This window comes from Octopus bimaculoides, chromosome 11, assembly GCF_046866305.1.
Source record: "Octopus bimaculoides isolate indiv1 chromosome 11, ASM4686630v1, whole genome shotgun sequence".
In the NCBI taxonomy this organism is placed as follows: domain Eukaryota; kingdom Metazoa; phylum Mollusca; class Cephalopoda; order Octopoda; family Octopodidae; genus Octopus; species Octopus bimaculoides.
This window is the reverse complement of record NC_142938.1, coordinates 28,522,751-28,542,709: the sequence shown is the minus strand read 5'-3', so window position 1 is coordinate 28,542,709 and position 19,959 is coordinate 28,522,751. Positions and strand designations below refer to the sequence as shown.

At 36.9% G+C, this 19,959-nt stretch overlaps 1 protein-coding gene across 4 annotated transcripts in view; it reads right to left on the bottom strand.

The window, feature by feature from the left end:
• Positions 1-12,277, bottom strand: part of LOC106875245 (uncharacterized) — a 28,480-nt gene extending 16,203 nt beyond the window's left edge. The window contains exons 1-2 of one of the 4 annotated variants that reach the window (XM_014923311.3): positions 11,266-12,152; positions 6,828-6,879 (exon numbers count right to left, since the gene is read on the bottom strand). The gene's annotated coding sequence lies outside the window, so the exon portion shown is untranslated. Of the gene's footprint in view, positions 1-6,827; positions 6,880-11,265 lie in introns of all 4 variants that reach the window. The other 3 variants (XM_014923312.3, XM_014923310.3, XM_014923313.3) reach the window with 3 other exon arrangements.
• Positions 12,278-19,959: the final 7,682 nt, after the last annotated feature.

Genomic DNA, 19,959 nt, shown 5'->3' with positions numbered 1-19,959 from the left:
AAAAAAAATTGATAATTGGGCCCCTGGAAGGGATTCTTATATCTACTACATATAACTAATATATTATTTTTAAACATCCAAGGGAAATAACCCATTCATCTTCGTAAATTATTTAGTATAAATCAAATTGAGAATGTTTATTTCTTAGTATTTGAACTATTTCAGTTATTTTCACATTTTATCCAGTACAATGCTTAAACAAGTAAATAGTATTTTCGTAAACAACAGATCCACTTATTTCAGTTAGTGACTTATTCATGAATATACCAACACTAGCACTGCTGAGGGTAATATCCTCTGCAAACGCACAAAAGCTTTTTTCAGAGTTATTTACTTTGAATTGTTATTATCTCATATCTGATTAACCTGTTATTATGTAACATGCTTCATTATTTTAGTATACATACCTTATTAGTATTTTCGCCTAAGTTCTATATACTCTGGAAACGTATTAAAGCCTTTTTCGGGGCTACTTTATTTGAATTCTTACTATCGGGTAATTAATTTCATGTTATTACACAACTGACTTCACAATTTGGGTATTCATAACTTATTGGGAATTCCTGAAAACAAGATCATGTGTAAGACAGTTTGGTATTCTCTATAAATGCACAAAAAACATTTTAAGGGCTACATACTTTGTATTGTTGTTACTGGATTAGTGAAACAATTATGAGAATGGAACCAAGGGATAAGCCCTGCTTTTCTGGGAATTACCGGGTACGTCAGCTAGTATATATATATAACTATTCCTTTCCTCAGCGTCCAGTAACACAATATCTGTATCAAGTCCTCGCATTGTTGTTTTTTGTTGCTTTTTTTGCCGTTTTTCTTGTTTGAACTCACTATATATATATCTTGAGAGAAAAGCTGAACATTAGAAGCATCAGTTGTGGCGTGCAAGAGAGACGATTGCGCTGGTATGGACATGTGGTGAGAATGGAGGAGGATAGCTGCGTGAAAAAGTGCCACACCCTAACAGTTGAGGGAACCCGTGGAAGAGGTAGGCCCAGGAAGACCTGGGCTGAGGTGGTGAGGCAAGACCTTCGTACATTGGGCCTCACCGAGGCGATGACTACTGACCGAGACCTTTGGAAATGTGCTGTGCGTGAGAAGACCCGGCAAGCCAAGTAAGATCGTTGCCAGTGCCCCTGGACTGGTTCTTGTGCGGGTGGCACATGAGATGCACCATTTTGAGCGTGGCCGTTGCCAGTACCGCCTGACTGGCTCCTGTAGGATTTTCGAGCGAGATCGTTGCCAGCGCCCCTGGACTGGCTTGTGCGGGTGGCACATAAAAGACACCATTTCGAGCGTGGCCGTTTTCGTGCGGGTGACACGTAAAAGCACCCACTACACTCTCTGAGTAGTTGGCGTTAGGAAGGGCATCCAGCTGTAGAAACTCTGCCAAATCAGACTGGAGCCTGGTGTTGCCATCCGGTTTCACCAGTCCTCAGTCAAATCGTCCAACCCATGCTAGCATGGAAAGCGGACGTTAAACGATGATGATGATGATGATGATGATATACCGGAAAAACTGAATGATTCCAACCAAACCATCAATATTAAATAATTGCCGGATAATCGAGAAAGCTCTCTCATGGCCCTTGTGCTGGTGGCAAGTAAAAGCACCCACTACACTCTCGGAGTGGTTGGCGTTAGGAAGGGCATCCAGCTGTAGAAACTCTGCCAGATCAGATTGGAGCCTGGTGTAGTCATCTGGCTCACCAGTCCTCAGTCAAATCGTCCAACCCATGCTAGCATGGAAAGCGGACGTTAAACAATGATGATGATGATGATGATATATAGTGTGTGTGTGGATATATATATATATATTTCAAGGATTTAACAGAACAAATGGAAAAATTTAACGAAAACATAACAAATGGAAAATTTGACAAAACCATTGTTTGTTTTTTTTTGTCAAATTTTCTGATTGTTATGTTGTTGTTAAATTTTTCTTTTTGTTATGTTAAACCCTTGAAATATTATTTATGAAACACAATGCACTCCTTATATTTTTTTACCCATTCATATATATATATATATATATATATATATATATATATATATATATATATATATATATACATATATATATGTGAGTGTGTATATATGCATGTATGTATGTGTGTGTGTATGTGTGTGTATCTGTGTATGGGTCTCCTTGACGTGACATTATATAATAATTGTAAATGAGAATCCCTATCATACAAGTGATATCCTTCATTTCCAATCTTCCATGAAAATATGTTCATCCACAGGGAAACATTATGTTAGTTGGAAGCAGGTGAGGATTGGTGACAGGAAGGTCATCTGGTTGTAGAAGATCTGCTTTAGTGAATTCTGTCTGACCTATGTGAGCATGTCAAAATGGACATTGAAATGATGATGATGAGCAATGAGAGAAATGATTAGAGAGAAAACCTCTGCAATATGAAAGGAATCAGATGTAAGTGTAAAAGACAAAAGCCTGACATGGTATGATCATGAGATGCATAGAGAGGGTGACTGATGGGCAAAGAAATGTCAGAGGATGCAAATGAAGGTGAACAGAGCCTGAGGTAGAGGAATACTAAGAAAGAAATGAGAATAAATGGTGGAAGGTTGATTTCAAGAGGTTGAGACTGAAGAATAAGATGCCAAAGGACTTCAACAAGTGATGGGATGCTGTGGTGGAGAATATCAGCCCAAAGCATGTTGGTATCAGAAACTGCACATAAAATGATGGCAATAATAATGATGATGACAACGATGACAACAACGATGATGATGATGACAATGATGATGACAATAATGACAACAACGACTCTGATAGCTTGACATGTCTTCTCAAGCAGAACAAATCACCATAAGTCTTGGCCATAAACATTTCTGATAATATTAGAAACTAATATTTGAAGAGGAAAGGAAGTGAGCTGGCAAAATTGTTAGAACATCAGAAATAATCTCTGCAAAATTTTTTACAGCTCTTTACTTTCTGGTATCAAATCCCACTGTGGTCAATTTTGCCTTTCATCCCCATGGATTTGAAACCATTATATGAAGAGGAATGTGCTACTCTCTTGTAAGTTTGCTCAAAAGGCAGGAGTATGTGGTCAGAATGAGCCGCACAAATTGATCCACTCTCAGCCTGTGCTTGAAGGTCAAATAGCACAGCTGGAGAAGGGCACTGCTGCTGCTGCCATCACTACTGCCACCACCACCACCAATTTGTCCTCTAAATGTCTGTCTCCAAATCTGTTTCTCTTGTGGTAAATAAAGATAGTTTTAATGATAATGATAATAGCAGCAACAATAACAGTGGCAACATTTGCTTGGAGTCAGGCATCTTAAATTGTTCTCATAGTGGTTATGTTAAAGCTAACACAAACAGAACAAATAAAGTTTTTATACTTAACACAGTTCCAAGAAAAAAAAAGTAGTTGGGAGAATTTTGGAAGACTAAACAGTGTTTCTTTGCCAATGGGTTTAACCCAAAAGAGAGCAAAGAAAAAAAAATATTTATGCGTTAGAAAAGATGGTACTTGACAGAATCTACCTCCAGAACAAAAATTGCAACAAGCAATTTGGGACATCTCAGAAGAAATTTTCTCAATTGAGAAAGGAAGAAAAGTCATGGCACTATCTGCTATATGTGTATTTTCAAAAATGAAGACTCAGCCACAATACAGGCTGAAATTGATACACATACCTTCACCTATCTATTTATTTCCCAGTTCATGATATGAAGAAGTGATATAGATCTGTGTCTAGTCTTCCATTTTGTATTGCAATATGGGTGAGTGGTTTGGCCGGCGAGTTGGTAAAATTGTTGGCATACTGGGCAAAACGCTTAGCAGCATTTTGTCCATCTTTATGTTCTGAGTTCAAATTCTGCTGAGGTTGACTTTGTCTTTCATTCTTTTGGAGTGGATAAAGTAAGAACCAACTGAGCACTGAGGTTGATGTCATTGACTTAGCCCCTCCCACCAAACTTGTTGGCCTTGTGTCAAAATTTGAAACCAATATGCTTGAGTGGTTAAAGCAGAGCTAACTAGAAATAACATCATGAGGCCAGGGTGTGTTGGAATGGGTTTGCTGGTCTTGATGACCTCTGAAGGCCACAAAGCCTTATTAAAACTGTGCCCAGTTGAGGGCATCAAGACAAAGGGCAAAGGGCATCAAGACAAAGGGCAAAGGGCAAAGCCTAATTGCTGCATTTGTTGAAGTATGAACCACCCTAAAGCTTTTTGTCTTGAAGAACTAGAGTGACCAGGCTAGAAAATGGGGAAGGAAAACCATGGAAACCAGCTGGGACACCAACAGAAGTAACAAACCCTTGTTTCCAGAGCAAGTTTAGAAACAAGTGAGTAAATAACATGTCCTTTAACAGTGGTAACCATTGGTACTTCATCAGTGTGTGATGATGAAGAAATAATGGTTGCTGAGGAAAGTGTACTAATTGTTGAATAAAATGCAAAATCTAAAAAAAAAAAAAGAAAGAATAAAAGAAAATTTTTTAAAAAAACTGAAAGGTCAACACGAAACAAACAAAAAGGCAAGGAGAAATAAGTTTTACAAAACAACAATGATGTCCACCTTAAAAAAATAATGAAGAAGGTGAAGAAAAGAGACAAAGAGCTGAGTTTCACCATTCTTCAAAAATCAAACTATCAATTTATAAGATGGAAGAATCGCGAGCACTCTAGGCAAAATGCTTAACGACATTTTGCTTGTCTTTCTGTTCTGTACCTTTCATCTCTTTTGGGGTTGATAAAATAAGTATCAGTTGAAGACAGGGGTTGATATAATTAACTTACTCCACACACCTGAAATTACTGGCCTTGTGCCAAAATTTGTAACCAATATTTTATGAGAAATATGGTCACATAACAAACAAACGTTCCTGCATTACTTTCAGGCCAAAGGTTGTGGTCATCTTCTGAAAATGTTTTTGGTCTGGCACAGCTACATGATGAGAGGTCAGATTGTAGGGTAAGTCCATTTGCCTTTCTCAAGCACTCTTTTCTTCTTTGTCTGTTGGTTATACCAAAAGAATAACATGATGGATGGAGCCTAAAAGGACAGGTCTTTTATCAACTGTTCTAGATAATAAGTGTGTGCCACTATGGGATTGCATGATTTACCAGAAATAGCAACCAAATCAGACTTTACCGCCTTAAAAAATGAGCATCCACTTTTACATTGCTAGGATGGGGTTACATGAATATATCCTTGAGGTATTGTTCTACAGCCAGATGGTCTTCCTGCCACTAACCCTTACCTGTTTCTCAAGTAAGGGATCTCTTTTTTCATGTCTTTGAAGGAGCACAGTGAGTGAATGATTTGTTGACAGAAGTGACAGCAAGAACACTGATCTTATGTATAAATGTAGTGTAGCTGGCTACAAGTACCTCCGAGAAAGAACACAGTATGTATATGTATTTATATATATATATAAATAGGATATCAGTTTTATTGTGAGTTCTGTAAAGTTCAATGATTCAGGCTGTAACACATTGAACATTGCAATATGTATAAGGACGGTTTCTAATTTAGGCCCTAAGTTAGCAATTGTTAGAGGAAGGGCTTGGTCAATACTATTGATCCCCATTACTACTTGACGGGTACTTATTTCATAACCCTTTTACAGTGGAAATCAGATATAGCTATTCAAAATTTCATTACCTTTAACTGCAGAAAGCAGTTTTATAAACCAATCTAGGTTTTGGGAAATGCCATGTTTGAAGCTACATTTAGTGATATTCTGGGCTTTTATTCTTAAGTCATTTGACTGTGGTCATGATGGAGCACCACCTTAAAGGGTTTTTTAATTCTATCAGTCTATTTTGCTGAACCGCTAAGTTAAGGGGACATAAACACACCAACATCGGTTGTCAAGTGATGGTGGGGGACAAACACAGGCAGAATGACACGTACACATAACTCTCTTTTTACTCTTTTACTTGTTTCAGTCATTTGACTGTGGCCATGCTGGAGCACCGCCTTTAGTCGAGCAAATTGACCCCAGGACTTATTCTTTGTAAGCCTAGTACTTATTCTATTGGTCTGTTTTGCCGAACTGCTAAGTTACGGGGATGTAAACACAGACACACAAGCACGCACACACAAATATATACATATATATACGACGGGCTTCTTTCAGTTTCCGTCCACCAAATCCACTCACAAGGCTTTGGTCGGCCCGAGGCTATAGTAGAAGACACTTGCCCAAGGAGCCACGCAGTGAGACTGAACCCGGAACCATGTGGTTGGTAAACACGCTACTTACCACACAGCCTCTCCTGTGAATATGTATAGATAAATGTATACATATATATATATATATATATATATATATATATATATATATATATATATATACAATGGGCTTCTTTCAGTTTCTACCAAATCCACTCACAAAGCTTTGGTCAGTCTGAGGCTATAGTAGAAAACATTTGCCCAAAGTGCCATGCTGTGGGACTGAACCTGGAACCATATGGTTGGAAAGCAAGCTCCATACCACACAACCATGATTGCATATAGTTTATTGAGGCAATGTGGTTTGCAGAAAATACCAATTCTATTTTTTTTTTATCTTTGGTAAATATTTAACATCATTGCGAGAATAAATTTAAAGGATTAACCCCCAAATGGTTGGAAGGCAAAGATGATCACAGCAGAATTTGAACTCAGAACAAATGCCACAAATTATTTTTCCAATACTCTAATGACTCTGCTAATCTGCCCCATGTATGTGTGCATGTGTGTGTGTATGTGTATGTATCTGTGTATGTGTGCATGTATCTCTATATGAATATATATGTATATATATATATAGTATATACCTGATATATCTCCATAGTTGCAGAGGTCTTGTCTCCTGTAAGGTTTTCTATTCTATTATCAAAAAAAAAAACAAAAAAAAAACAAAAAAAAAACATAATTATTGATAATGATACAATATTGAAATATTGAATATGTATGTGTGTGTCTGTGTTATAGATGTAAGATGCTCTAGGAAGAGCACAGTTGATACAGGGGTATACTTGTGGTGGTGGAGGGGGAAGAGGAAAGCAGAAGTGTAGATTCTGGTCACATGGTTGAATGATGTAGGTTAGAGTTGAGATATGAAAGTGCCACTGCACATGACTAGATGCAGTGGTGGCGGTGCAGCAGTGAGTTGATGCGCATGATGATTGCAATGGTGCAGAGGTGACTTCATGCATGAGGTGGGTAGGTGGTGGTGGTATGATGCACTAGGCAGTAGTTGCATTGGTGACTTGATGCATGAGGTGGTGGTGTTGTGTGGGTGTTGTGGTGCTGTGGTAATTTGATGCACTAAGTGGAGGTTTAGGTGGTGCAGCTGCAGTGGTAATACCGGTAATGATGTAGTGATGACTTGATGCACGAGCTGGTGGTGTAGTGGCCGTGGTGGGTAGCATTGATGGAAAGGCGGTGATAATGCCATTATGGAGGTAAAACTATGTGGCCTGGTGATTTGGGCTGCTAATCAGCTCATGATAGTAAAATCAAAGGTTCAATCCTTGGCCCAGCTGGTGCATCGTTTCTTTGAGCCATGCACTTTATTTCACATTGCACCAGTCTTTTCAGCTGCCAATCAGCATCAGCTGGTTGCTGGGGGGATGCCTCATAGATGCTTTACTAGGCCAAGAGTGTGTCTATGCCTGTTTGCTGTTACATAAGCACTTAAATCAAATGCAACATGGTATGTATGTTAGACTCTCTTGCAAGTCATGACTATCTGGACAGAGGTGGTGGTGACTTGATGCAGTGTGCAGTGATGGAGTGGAAAGTGCAATGATAATTTGATGCACTAAGTGATGATGCAGAGCTGATTTGCATGTAGCAGTATGTGCAGTATGTGGTCGTGGTGGTCTTGGAGTAGTAAGCATAGCAGTGACTTCTTCATGCAGCGAGGTGGCGGTACTTTTGGACTGGTAAATGCAGCAGTGACTTGTTGCAGTATGATGTGGTGTTGGTGGTGATCTTGGAGTCGTCGGTGCAGCATTGATGAGCTACACTGTATTGTTGTTGCTAGTCTTGGAATGATAAATGCAACAGTGATTTGTTGCAATATATGGTAGTAGCAGTGATGTGCAGCATGACACAACGATGCAGCATCCAGAACACAAATAAAGGAAGGATTTCGAATATAGATTTATTTATACAAACGCAGAATATAAACATGCAGTTCACCGCTGTCTTTCACGCACACACACACGCATATATTACATAAACAGACAAATATATTTAGGTATAAAAAAAACGTTTAATTGTACACTAACGTATGTTTTAATTAAAACGCACATTTAGTTTATTTATATGCACACATGTAAATACCAAAATATGACCATATGCGTAAGTACACGCACACAAATACATACATACATACCTACAAATGTACACACACACACACAAACACGCACACATATGCGTATAAAATATGTTACACTGCATGCGTATAAAATGTGTTGTTTCGATGCATTTTGAAAAAGTCAATCGTTGGCTCGACGAGTGAACAGGCACACGAGAAATGTTTGTATGTGTGTACGTATGTGTATATGAATGTGCATGTATGTATGTATGTATGTGTGCATGTGTAGTTACATGTATCGGAATGTACGTTTGTATATATGTATGCTCATGTATGTGTGTGTGTGTATATATATATATATATATATATATATATGCAAACATGAATGAATATAAGTATATGCATATATATATATATATATATATATATATATATGTTGTTGCTTAGACCCAGATCAGCCTTGATCGACCAAGATTTTTGAAACTATTCCACATGTGACCACTTTTTCCTTTTGCATTCCAAGGGATAAGCATCTCTGCTTCTAGGCATCCAGTTACGGGTCCACTGCATTACCTATGGCAAGAGGTACAATGCAGGGTCCAAGCAACTCGGTGGAATAAATACTACAGGGTAATATTTGTTCGATGCATCGAAAGAATCGGTAATTTTTTGCTGATGTGTCTAACTTTTGCTGGAACACAAGCATATACAATACAATATAATATAATATAATATAACATAACATAATATGTTATATTATACACACGCACTCAAGCACTGGTCAACTCGATGCTTAAGAGATCCGTGGAGTGATATCGAACCTAGAACTACACAGATACGAAACGAACTTCTTGACTACACAGTAATGCCTGCATCCATTTCATTGCATCTGGCTATGATTTCCAGCAAATTGAGTGGCCACATTGTGACTGCCTCCTTGGAGCGTGTGATGTGTGTGTATGCATGTGCCTAAACATGAATGAGAGTATGTATATATGCATGTGTATAAACATGAATATGTGATTACATATGCATGTGTTTAAGCATGACTATGTGTATGCCTATAGGTTTATAAGCACGGATGTATGTATGTATGTTCGCCTGTCTTTAAGCATGAATGTGTGTATAAATGCATGTCCATATGCATGACTGAATGTGTATAAGCATAAGCATGAATGCGTGTATGCATGTTTCAGTATGAATGATTAGACGCACGCGCGAACGTGCGTGTGTACGTGCATTTGTGTGTCAGCATGACAGTGTATATGCATGTGCTGGGTTAGTTTAACAATACCCTTGTTACAACGCAGTTACGGTACGCTGCTGTCAATACTTATCATTGTCTAACAACGGTGACATTAAATATAATAAAGAATATAAAAAGACTAGATTAAACATCTACCGTAGTTCCAGGCCATTGCCAAGTCCAATCCTCACAGCAATATTAAATATATGGAATTTGCACGTACATTAAACAATTTCGGTCATTTTACGAAATTAAATTTTCTTAAAACCAGGAAAAAATGCAAATTTTTACACCCTTTTCTTTCTTCATTAAAAAACTTCAGTTAATTAATTATAATGAATCAGACACTGGAACAAACTGGCTCACCACCCTCCCTTAGTGCCCTAAGCACGTGCTTTATCTTTGTTTAACGACTAAATGCATAAATATGAATGAATATATTTGCAATAAATGTTTGTACGTAAATATGAGTGTATGTATGTGCATAAATATGAATGTGTATCTATGCATAAGTTTTTTGCATGTGCTTGCGAGCTTACATAGGTATGAATGCTTGGGACAAAGTTTCCCTGTTAGAAGAGACCGGATATATACACGCATGCATACATGCATACACATACGCACACACATACATAGATACATACATGGGAGGTATATATGTAAGTACACGTACATACGAACAAACATGTGTATCTATCTATCTATCTATCTATCTATCTCTCTATATATATATGTATAAGGCTCTTCTATACGATTACTTCAACTGCTAAAAAGAGCAGCCAGATTCTTTCAAGAAAAAAAGGACATATTGAAGTTCAAGATGCCCTATCGCCGAAAAAAAAAACAAAAAAAAAAAACTGATGATTACGATTGCAATGGCTTTTGATCACACGTCTGCTCAATCACAGCTGACCTGGGGCTAAACAACGACAGAAAACATACACATACGCACATACATACATACATATATGCATGCATGCATACATACATAATACACATGTATGTATGTATGTATGTATGTATGTATGCATGTATGTATATATGTATGTATGTACGTGTGTATGTATGTATGTATGTAAACTGGAAATGTCTGTCAACGCTGGTGGAGAAAATAAGTTGAAACAAAAATATAAGTGATGTGTGCAAGTGGCCCTGAAAGGGTTCGATTAGAAAGTATATATATTTAAAGGGTTTTAGAGACAACAGCAACAATATGTGCAAAATATCTTCCTATGAAGTTATATTAATATTATCTAAATACTTTATGAAAAGAAATGAATAGGAACCAAACTAAGCACGGCCCCAAAACAAAGACATATTTTTCAAAAAGTGATGAATCTACAAGTCATTATATACCAGTCACAACAGCAAAACATGAAAAAACTATAATATTTTTAAATAAAGGCAGAAATAGGAAATGAATCATTTTCTTTTCGAACATTTCAGTTCTTATTTACAAGTCTGACGCCGCAGGTAAACCATGCATCAACATCACAACATCACCTATGCATACACACAAACAAATAAATAAATATATATATATATATATATATATATATATATATGTATATGAAAACCCCACCCCTATAGCAAAAACACTAAAAGTGTGGTGTGTGTGTATATATAAGTATACGATATACATACACAAAAATACGTATACAAAAATGAAACGGAAGAGATTTAGTTAAAATAAGGCTCTTACCTACTTAAAACGATTCTTTGTGGTTTTTAAGTTACATATTTTAGTTTCCACAACTCTAAAACATCCATTTACAGCACATAACATAGTTTTACGTTTTTTCTCAATATATTTAGCATTCCAACTTCTTGCCAGTATGTGAGTTTTCTCATATCAGGACTCCCTTGTCCAACCAATGACGATGATAGTGATTACGTTGGTGTTTCTGATTATAATGATGTTGTCGATAGTGATGGTAATACATGTGTTTTAGGTCGTTTTTAATACTTCTTTCTTTTGCATGTATTCCCTGTCTCTTCTATCTTATTTTTCTTACCCTCTTTTTGCTCTGTCACTATCTCTCTCACTTCTCATAGATAGGCAAACACTCGTGTGTATGCGCGCGCGCGAATGTATGTGTGTGAGTGAGTGTGTGTGAGTGTGCGTGTGTGAGTGTACAAAAGATACGCGGAAGATGTGTTTGCTTTAACTTTTATTCAACAACCCACCCTTGCTAACCATGTTTACTTTGTGCAATAGCAACAATTGCAACTTGCAACGGTTGCCACGACTACTACTACTACGACGACGAAGACGACAACGTCGACAGAACAACACCACAGAGGAAGAAGACAAGAGTTCTGCAAAAGTTATGATAATGTTGATGATGGCTGTAATTTATAAGCATGTGCTGTGTGTGTGTGTGTGTGTGTGTGTGAAAGTGCCCGTTCGTACGAGCAATCGAAATGCGGGTGTGCAATGTACCAGTATGCATAATATATATATATATATATATATGCGCGTGCAATATTTTTAAAGTTGTGCACCGCCTATGTGCATTTAGAGCAAGTATATGTGCATCTATTTCATATGCATGCAACAAGAAGTAAACGTTTATATTTGCAATCTACACACATACGCACGCACGCACGCGCACACACATATGCAAACACAAACACAGATCTATCAATATGAATGTAAATTTGCGTGTGTGCACGCGTGCGTGCAAGTTTTATCGGTGTGCACACAAATATGCACTTATTTACTTATTTGCATATATCTATATCTATATATAAATATATAATCTATATATAAATATAAATATATATATAAATATAAATATATATATAAATATAAATATATATATAAATATATATATATATATATATATATATATATATATATATAAATATATATATATATACCTTTATATATAGAATAGATAAGTTGTACTTTATGTCAGTATTAGTATACAAGTGTATATGTTTGTATGCTTGTTGCAATGTCTATATAAATGTATGTGTATGTTTGCATGTGTGTGTCCACACCCTCATCCCCAATTGTTTCAGGAACGACCCCGCCACCTCAGAACCCAGGAATACAAGGTTATTATTTTTATGAATTCACCGATTAGGACAGAGGCCTTCATAAAGTGAGTATAATAGGCGGAGGGGAGAGAAAAAAAGAGGCTTGAAAAGAAAAGAAAAGAATGTTCCGAGTGTAGACTAAAATAAAAGCAATATATACATACTTATAAGTGTGTGTGTGTGTGTGCATATATATATATATATATATATATATATATATATATATATATATATATATAAGGTTGAGGAGGGTATTGGATTTATTTCTATATATTTACATATATATATATATATATATATGTGTGTGTGTGTGTGTGTGCGTGTGTGTATGTGTGCGTGTATTTAAATATGTATATATATGTGAGTGTGTGTATATTTATGTGTGTTTATATATATATATATATATGGAACAGGCGACATTAACAATGGAGGGAGGAGGAAGTGGAACGAGATATAGGGAGGTGCCGAGCTCCACGCTTTTTGACACGTGAATTGACGCATGGCTAAAGCACAATTTGTAAACTCACACACACACAGATACGCATACATACACATAGACACACACACACACATATATATATATACACACACACATAGACACACACAGACATATATATACATACATAAACACATACATATACTCATACTCATTTCCCAGATATACTGTTATGCACACACATACGCTCGTTCACACACAACATACACTCGCATGCACATACACACATTGATACATAGATACAAAGAGACACTCTATACATACAGAGAAAGAGAGAAAAAGCAGGGGGAAGAGAGTGAGGAAGGTTCATATAGTCATATATACGGAACGCTTGCTGATTTGTGCTTTCCATATATAGTTAAATGGGCGTGGCTGAGACTGGTCAGGTTAGCTCGACGAGCACGTTTTTAAGTAATAGCTCGCGTGTATTAGAGTAAGCTTCGGTTATTGAGATAGTTATTTATAAATAGAGAGAGAGAGAGAGAGAGAGAGAGAGAGAGAGAGAGAGAGAGAATGACAGAGAAAGATGTTTGAAAATAGAGGAGGAGAGAAAGATATTTATAAATAGAAAAAAAGGAGAAAGATGTTTATAGAGAGGGAGAGAAAGAAAGGTATTTATAAACAGAGTGAAGGAAAGAAAGATATTTATAGATACAGAGAAGGAAAGAAAGGGTTTTATAAACAGAGGGAGAAAAATATGTAAATAGAGAGGCAGGGAAAAGATTTTTATAAGGAGAGGGAGAGAATGATATTTATAAATAGAGAAAGATAACTATAGCTAGAGAGAAAGAGAGAGAGAACAAGTTATAAATAGATAGATAAGTAAAGATAGATGGAATGAGAAAGTGCAAAATGAGGAAAACAGAAAAACAAGAAGGAAATAGAAGTGATTAATTTTATTATTAGAAAATGAAAGCATAAACAAAAATACCTTGACCAGCTGAATATCATATTTAATATTAATATTTCGAGGTTGTCTCCCCTGTTTTTTTTCTTTTTTTTCCCAGACGGCAGTCAAGTATGCGAGCGTCCACTGTCACACACACACTCACGCGCGCATACATATACGTACACATATATTGGGTCATCCCATAAATAATGCGGTTTTTTTAATACTTATTTTATTCTTCAAAATTAAGATGAACAACGTTCTTTTTTAATCGAAAATATACTCTCCTTCATTTTCTGCAATGCTCTTGAAAGCCACTCTTCCAAAATTCACTTGTCCGTGACGAAAAATACTCCTCCAGTACTGTTCTGACCTCGTCTACAGAATTCATATTTTTTCCGTCCAAATGATTTTGAAGACTGGGACAATATCCAGGGAATATGGTGGATGGGTCCTGTTTCCCATTCAAACTGCTCCAGCCCTTGGAATGTTACCCTCGCTGTATGTGACCGAGCATTATCCTGATGGAAGAACACCTTTTGTCTTGAAACCAAAGATGGTCTTTTTTCTTCTAGCGCTGACTTAAGCCGCTCAAGCTGCTCGCAGTATATCTCCTTTGTTATCGTTTGGTTTGGGTTTAAAAGTTCAAAGTGGACTAAACCTTTCACATCCCACCAAACAGATCACAACACCTTCTTTAGCTTGGGATGTCGGTGTTTATCCTTTCCCTATCCTTGACATTTTTATAGAGAACTCATTTCTCGTCACCAGTTGCTATTCAGTCCAAAAAAGGGTCAATCGTGAGACGTAACAGCAAAGAAGAGCACACATTCACTCTGTGCGCGATTAGACTCAGAAAGTTTGTGAGGAACACATTGACCCAGTTAGCTGACTTTTCCAACGGCACACAGGTGCCGATGAATGGTTGAATGATCTAATCCTAGCTTCTCTGCTAGTTCCTCAAAAGTTATGATGGGATTTTGTTCCACCAGAGTTTGCAGGACGTCCTCATCGAGCTCGAGAGATCTTCCAACATGAGGCCCTTCGTCTAGGCTGTAGTTTCCGGCTCGGAATCTTTGTAACCACCGTTGACACTGGCTTACGCTTATTGTTCGATCCCCATATATAATGTTCCTTGCACTTTCCATTGCGTTGTTGCCTTTATTGAACTCATAAAGCAAAATATGCTGAATGTCACTTCCATTATAGCTTTGAAAAAATAACTGTTAAAATTGAACTGCACTCTTGAAAACTTGCATTAAGAATAAGAATTACTACCTGCTTTTATAGCAAGTTGATGCAGGTAGTGTATCCCATCCCCCCTCTGACTTTTAGGTCATGCAATTGAAAAAACCGCATTATTTATGGGATGAACCAAGATATCGAGAGATGAATGGTGTTAAAATATTGCTGGTGCTCCTACTGGGAGCTGAAACAAGAAAAGTGTTTAAAAATGAGCGGGTGGAGTGCTAAGATTTGCTGACGAAGAAAAGCAAACTCAAAAGAAGAAAACTGCAGCAGGACACCATTGGCAAACTGTTCGAATGCAGTCACTGCAGCTGGGACTGCCACTCACTTTTGGGTTTCTCTCGTCACAGTAAATGCTGCTCAACCAACAAAGTCGAAGAAAGACTTTCCAAGCGTAGATCCATGGTCTTGGAATACTAAAGGATACCTTCATATACATACATACATACATATGTACGTACGATCTTGCGTGCATACATGCTTGTATATACATTGTATGTATGTTATCAATCAGTTTCATTTCTGTATTTCTTGTCAATAGAGAAAGAGCCGGACTCTAACATAGATTCAAGGCTCCTTCATTGGAACGTTTATCAACATCATCTAGGTATTTGTGCATATGTGTGTGTGCAGTATTTGGTGTTAGAGTATGCGCAGATTTGTATGTTTGTTTTATGGATGTGTTTTTATGTATGTATGTATGTATGTATAGTCTTCCTTTTTTCTTTTTAATTTTAAAGTAAATTTTGACCGGCCTTCTACTTGGTAGCACTGTTGTGAAGAAAAAGCATCTTGTTTTAACCATCATCCTTCAAATCTTAAGAACGTCTTGCACATTTTTATAGTCCCAGATATCGTGGTCATTTGTAGCATATGAATTAAGGATTTGCATTCCCCAAATTCCAAGTCCAGTCATACTTTGCTCCAGACAGGTTGGTATATATCATGTTGCTTCAATAATAATAGGCATGAAACTGAAAGTGTATCTTGGGTACTGGATTTGCAAACTCCTTATCAATGGTTCATAGACGTTCTTTTTCTCTTCTATTTTTCTAATCACATTAATGTCCAGTGGGCAGGTGATTTCCACAACAGAACGTATCTTTTCTTTGTGGTACTACACAGCAATATATGGCAGGTTGAGTTTTAACTTGGTGGCTGTTTTGACTTTTAAGTTCCACCAATATTCTTTTGATGTATCGATCTTAGTATGTATACATATGTGTGTGTATGTATATGTGCAGATTTGTATGTATGGTTTTATGTATGTATTCTCATGCATATAGTCGCAGATGTATGTGTGTGTCTTTATGTATGTATAGATGTACACGCATGCAGTGCACTTTTAACTTATATCTTCTAGTATATATAAATCACAGTATGTGTGTGTACATTGACTAACACATACATTTCCACAATTCTCAACCGATTTTTACCAAACTTTACACCTACATTACTTGCGTCCCAAAGATGGTCATGCATTATAATATTTTGCCCAGAGCTTCCGCGTAAATGGACAAACCGGGGAAAACGGTGGTTTACACGGGTTTTCTCTAATTCGTTGTATGTACAGAGTTTTTATGTATGTGGGGTTTTCCATACTTTTTAAAATCTATATGATCGTATATTGACATTAAAGAATATTGCTTAGTGGTTTTCACATTTTTTGATTTATTACTTATTTATATGCTGTAATTGTGCATTATTACTTGGTTAGCGAATATTATAAAAGTGAAAGGATTTTGTCTATTCATTTATTTCGACTGTCCATCTGCGACTAGGAACACTGTACGTGATGGATATCCAATACCAAAGAATCTTAACCTCCATATTTAAACTGCATTAAACTTTGGCAAGCTTACCTTTACCTATTCTGAGTTACTTGAAAGGTGATGTTCCCTTCCCTCTCTTCTATATGTTGATACCTTTGTTTACCTACCATTGCGTTGTTTCATTTTAAGGATGCTTATTTATCCGTCCATTATGATATTTCGAACGCGACATCTTTTCACTATCAACTGCTAAAAATTCAAAGCAGCATTTGTGAACTGAAGTCAAACTCTTCATGTCTTCATTTTTCGTTACCTGAAGTCAATTTCAGAGTGGTCGTACACTGTAAACACGTAGCAAACACATTCCTTTAACTCTACTTTTTTCAAGTAGGTATTATATTGCCATTTTTGAACGTACCAATCATATTTCTCTTCAGAAAAAAATAGCTCCCTTTACTGTTGAATAAAATAAACTCACAGAGGAGAAGTTTCAACGTCTTCCTTCAATTTCCTTACACCATTTATGTGGCTGTTTCTGACATGAAATTTTGCTTTCATGTAAAACAACTAGTCATTATCCGTAATATATTCCCAAAACACTTCAGTAGCTCTACTTTGCATCACTTGCAAACTTATATGTTCTGTGATCATTAAAGTGCAACGACCTCCACAATAACGAGCCTTCAATTTGGTTTTCTGTTCCTAGGTTAATCGGAAACATAGATTGCCGTGCTACTCATAAACCTTCTTAATAGTTCAATTATTTGGTGAAAAAATACCACCAAAGCAACTTAGACCATCTAAAGGGCGGGTGCGTTTGCTAGTTGTTCTATAAGATCAATATAGCTACAAACCCCAATATTAAAATATCACGTGCACAAAGATATTTCATCTCCCTGTTATAACTATTGTTTTTTAACAATACATCTTTTAGAGATGTTATCTCAGAACAATTACTGCAGTAACTGACTTATTGACAGTGTTTACTCATTTATTATGATATATAAATGGCTATTTTAACAATTCTTTTACTTGTTTCAGTCATTTGACTGTGGCCATGCTGGAGCACCATCTTAAGGGGTTTTAGTCGAACAAATCGACCCTAGAACTTATTCTTTGTAAACCTAGTACTTATTCTATCGGTCTCTTTGTCAAACTGCTAAGTTATGATGATGTAAACACACCAACACTGGTTGTCAAGTGATGGTGGCAAGAACAAACACAGATACAAGCACACAAATACATACATACATATATATATATATATATACATATATATATATATATATATATATATATATATATATATATATATATATATATATATATACATGGCAGGCTTCTTTCAGTTTCTGTCTACCAAATCCACTCATTAGGTTTTGGTTGGTCTGAGGCTATAGTAGAAGGCACTTGTCCAAGGTGCTATGCAGCAGGACTGTACCCAGAACTATGTGGTTGGGAAGCAAGTACCACACAGACAAAGAATGAAGACTTCAGCAGGCCTAAGTGGTGTGATAAGTCTACATGGTTAAATAGCATATGTTCTGTTCCAAGAGTTTGTAATTACTTGCTGCAATAATTCAGTAATTCAAGCAGAGAAAAGGCAACAATTTTCAGAATAAAGCATTCATAAAAACAAGGTAGAATTAAAACATATTATGGAACCAGTGTTACATATTGTTAGAAATGGTTAGCTGTGCTTTAGAAGACCTGCAAAGTCAAGTGAAATCATAGTTGTGGCCAATGTCGCATAACTGGCACATGTACTGGTATCATGTAAAAAGCGCCCTTTGAACTTTGAGCCTCACAGAGGCAGTGACAAGTGACCGAGACCTTTGGCAATATACTGTGCTTGGAAAAACATGTTAAGCCAAGTGAGATCATAGTCATGACCGATGATGGTATTTTGTAAAGGGCACCTGTGCCAGTGGCATGTAAAAAGCACCCACTACACTCTTGGAGTGGTTGGCATTAGGAAGGGCACCCAGCTGTAGGAACTATGCCAAATCAGATTGAAACCTGGTGCCACTTCCCAGCTTACCAGTTTTCAGTTAAAATGGACATCAAATCATGATGACGCGGGTAATGATGGTGATGACAGTGCATGTGGTAATGCAGTTGGTAAATGATGGAGTTGCTGGTCAATTGCTGTTTTGTTCAATTGAAATGTGGAAATAACAGTAGCTGGAATGAGAATTGGAAATGACTGATTCTGTTCTGGTTGAATTCTGGGTAAAGAGACAGCTGCTTTTGCTTCATTCTACCAAAAAGGCGAGGTTGAGTAGATTTGAGTTTCTGTTTATATAATCAGTGTCTGTCTGAGAAATATGACACTGTTATTAGTCCAACAGACTAATGAAAAATAGCAAATGAGAAAAACTTCAGCTGGCTGCATAATGGTTGCTACATTAATCTTCTAGATTGCTGTAAAAGCAGCAGTGGTTAAGCATCAAACTAAACAAAACAAACTAAACAAAAGGTGTGGCAGTGTGGTAAGGAGCTTACTTCCCAATCACATGGTTCAGGGTTCAGTCCCACAGTGTGGCACATTGGGCAAGTGTCTTCTACTATAGGCTCAGGCTGACCACAGCCTTGTGAGTAGATTTGGTAGACAGAAACTGAAAGCTTGTTGTATATATATATATATGTGTGTGTGTGTATGCGCATGCATCTTTGTGTCTGCCCCACCCCACTGCTTAACAACCAGTGCTGGTGTGTTTATGTCTCCATGACTTAGCAGTTCAGCAAAAGAAATCAATAGAATAAGTACAAAGCTTAAAAAGAAATAAATATTGGGGTTGACACATTTGACTGAAAATTCTACAAGGTGGCACCCCAGCATGGCCACAGTCTAATGATGAAAGAATTTTAAAAAATTATAAAAGATACAAATATGCTAAAAGGAATTGAATTTACAGACACTGAGTGGCAAAGAAATTGATAAAC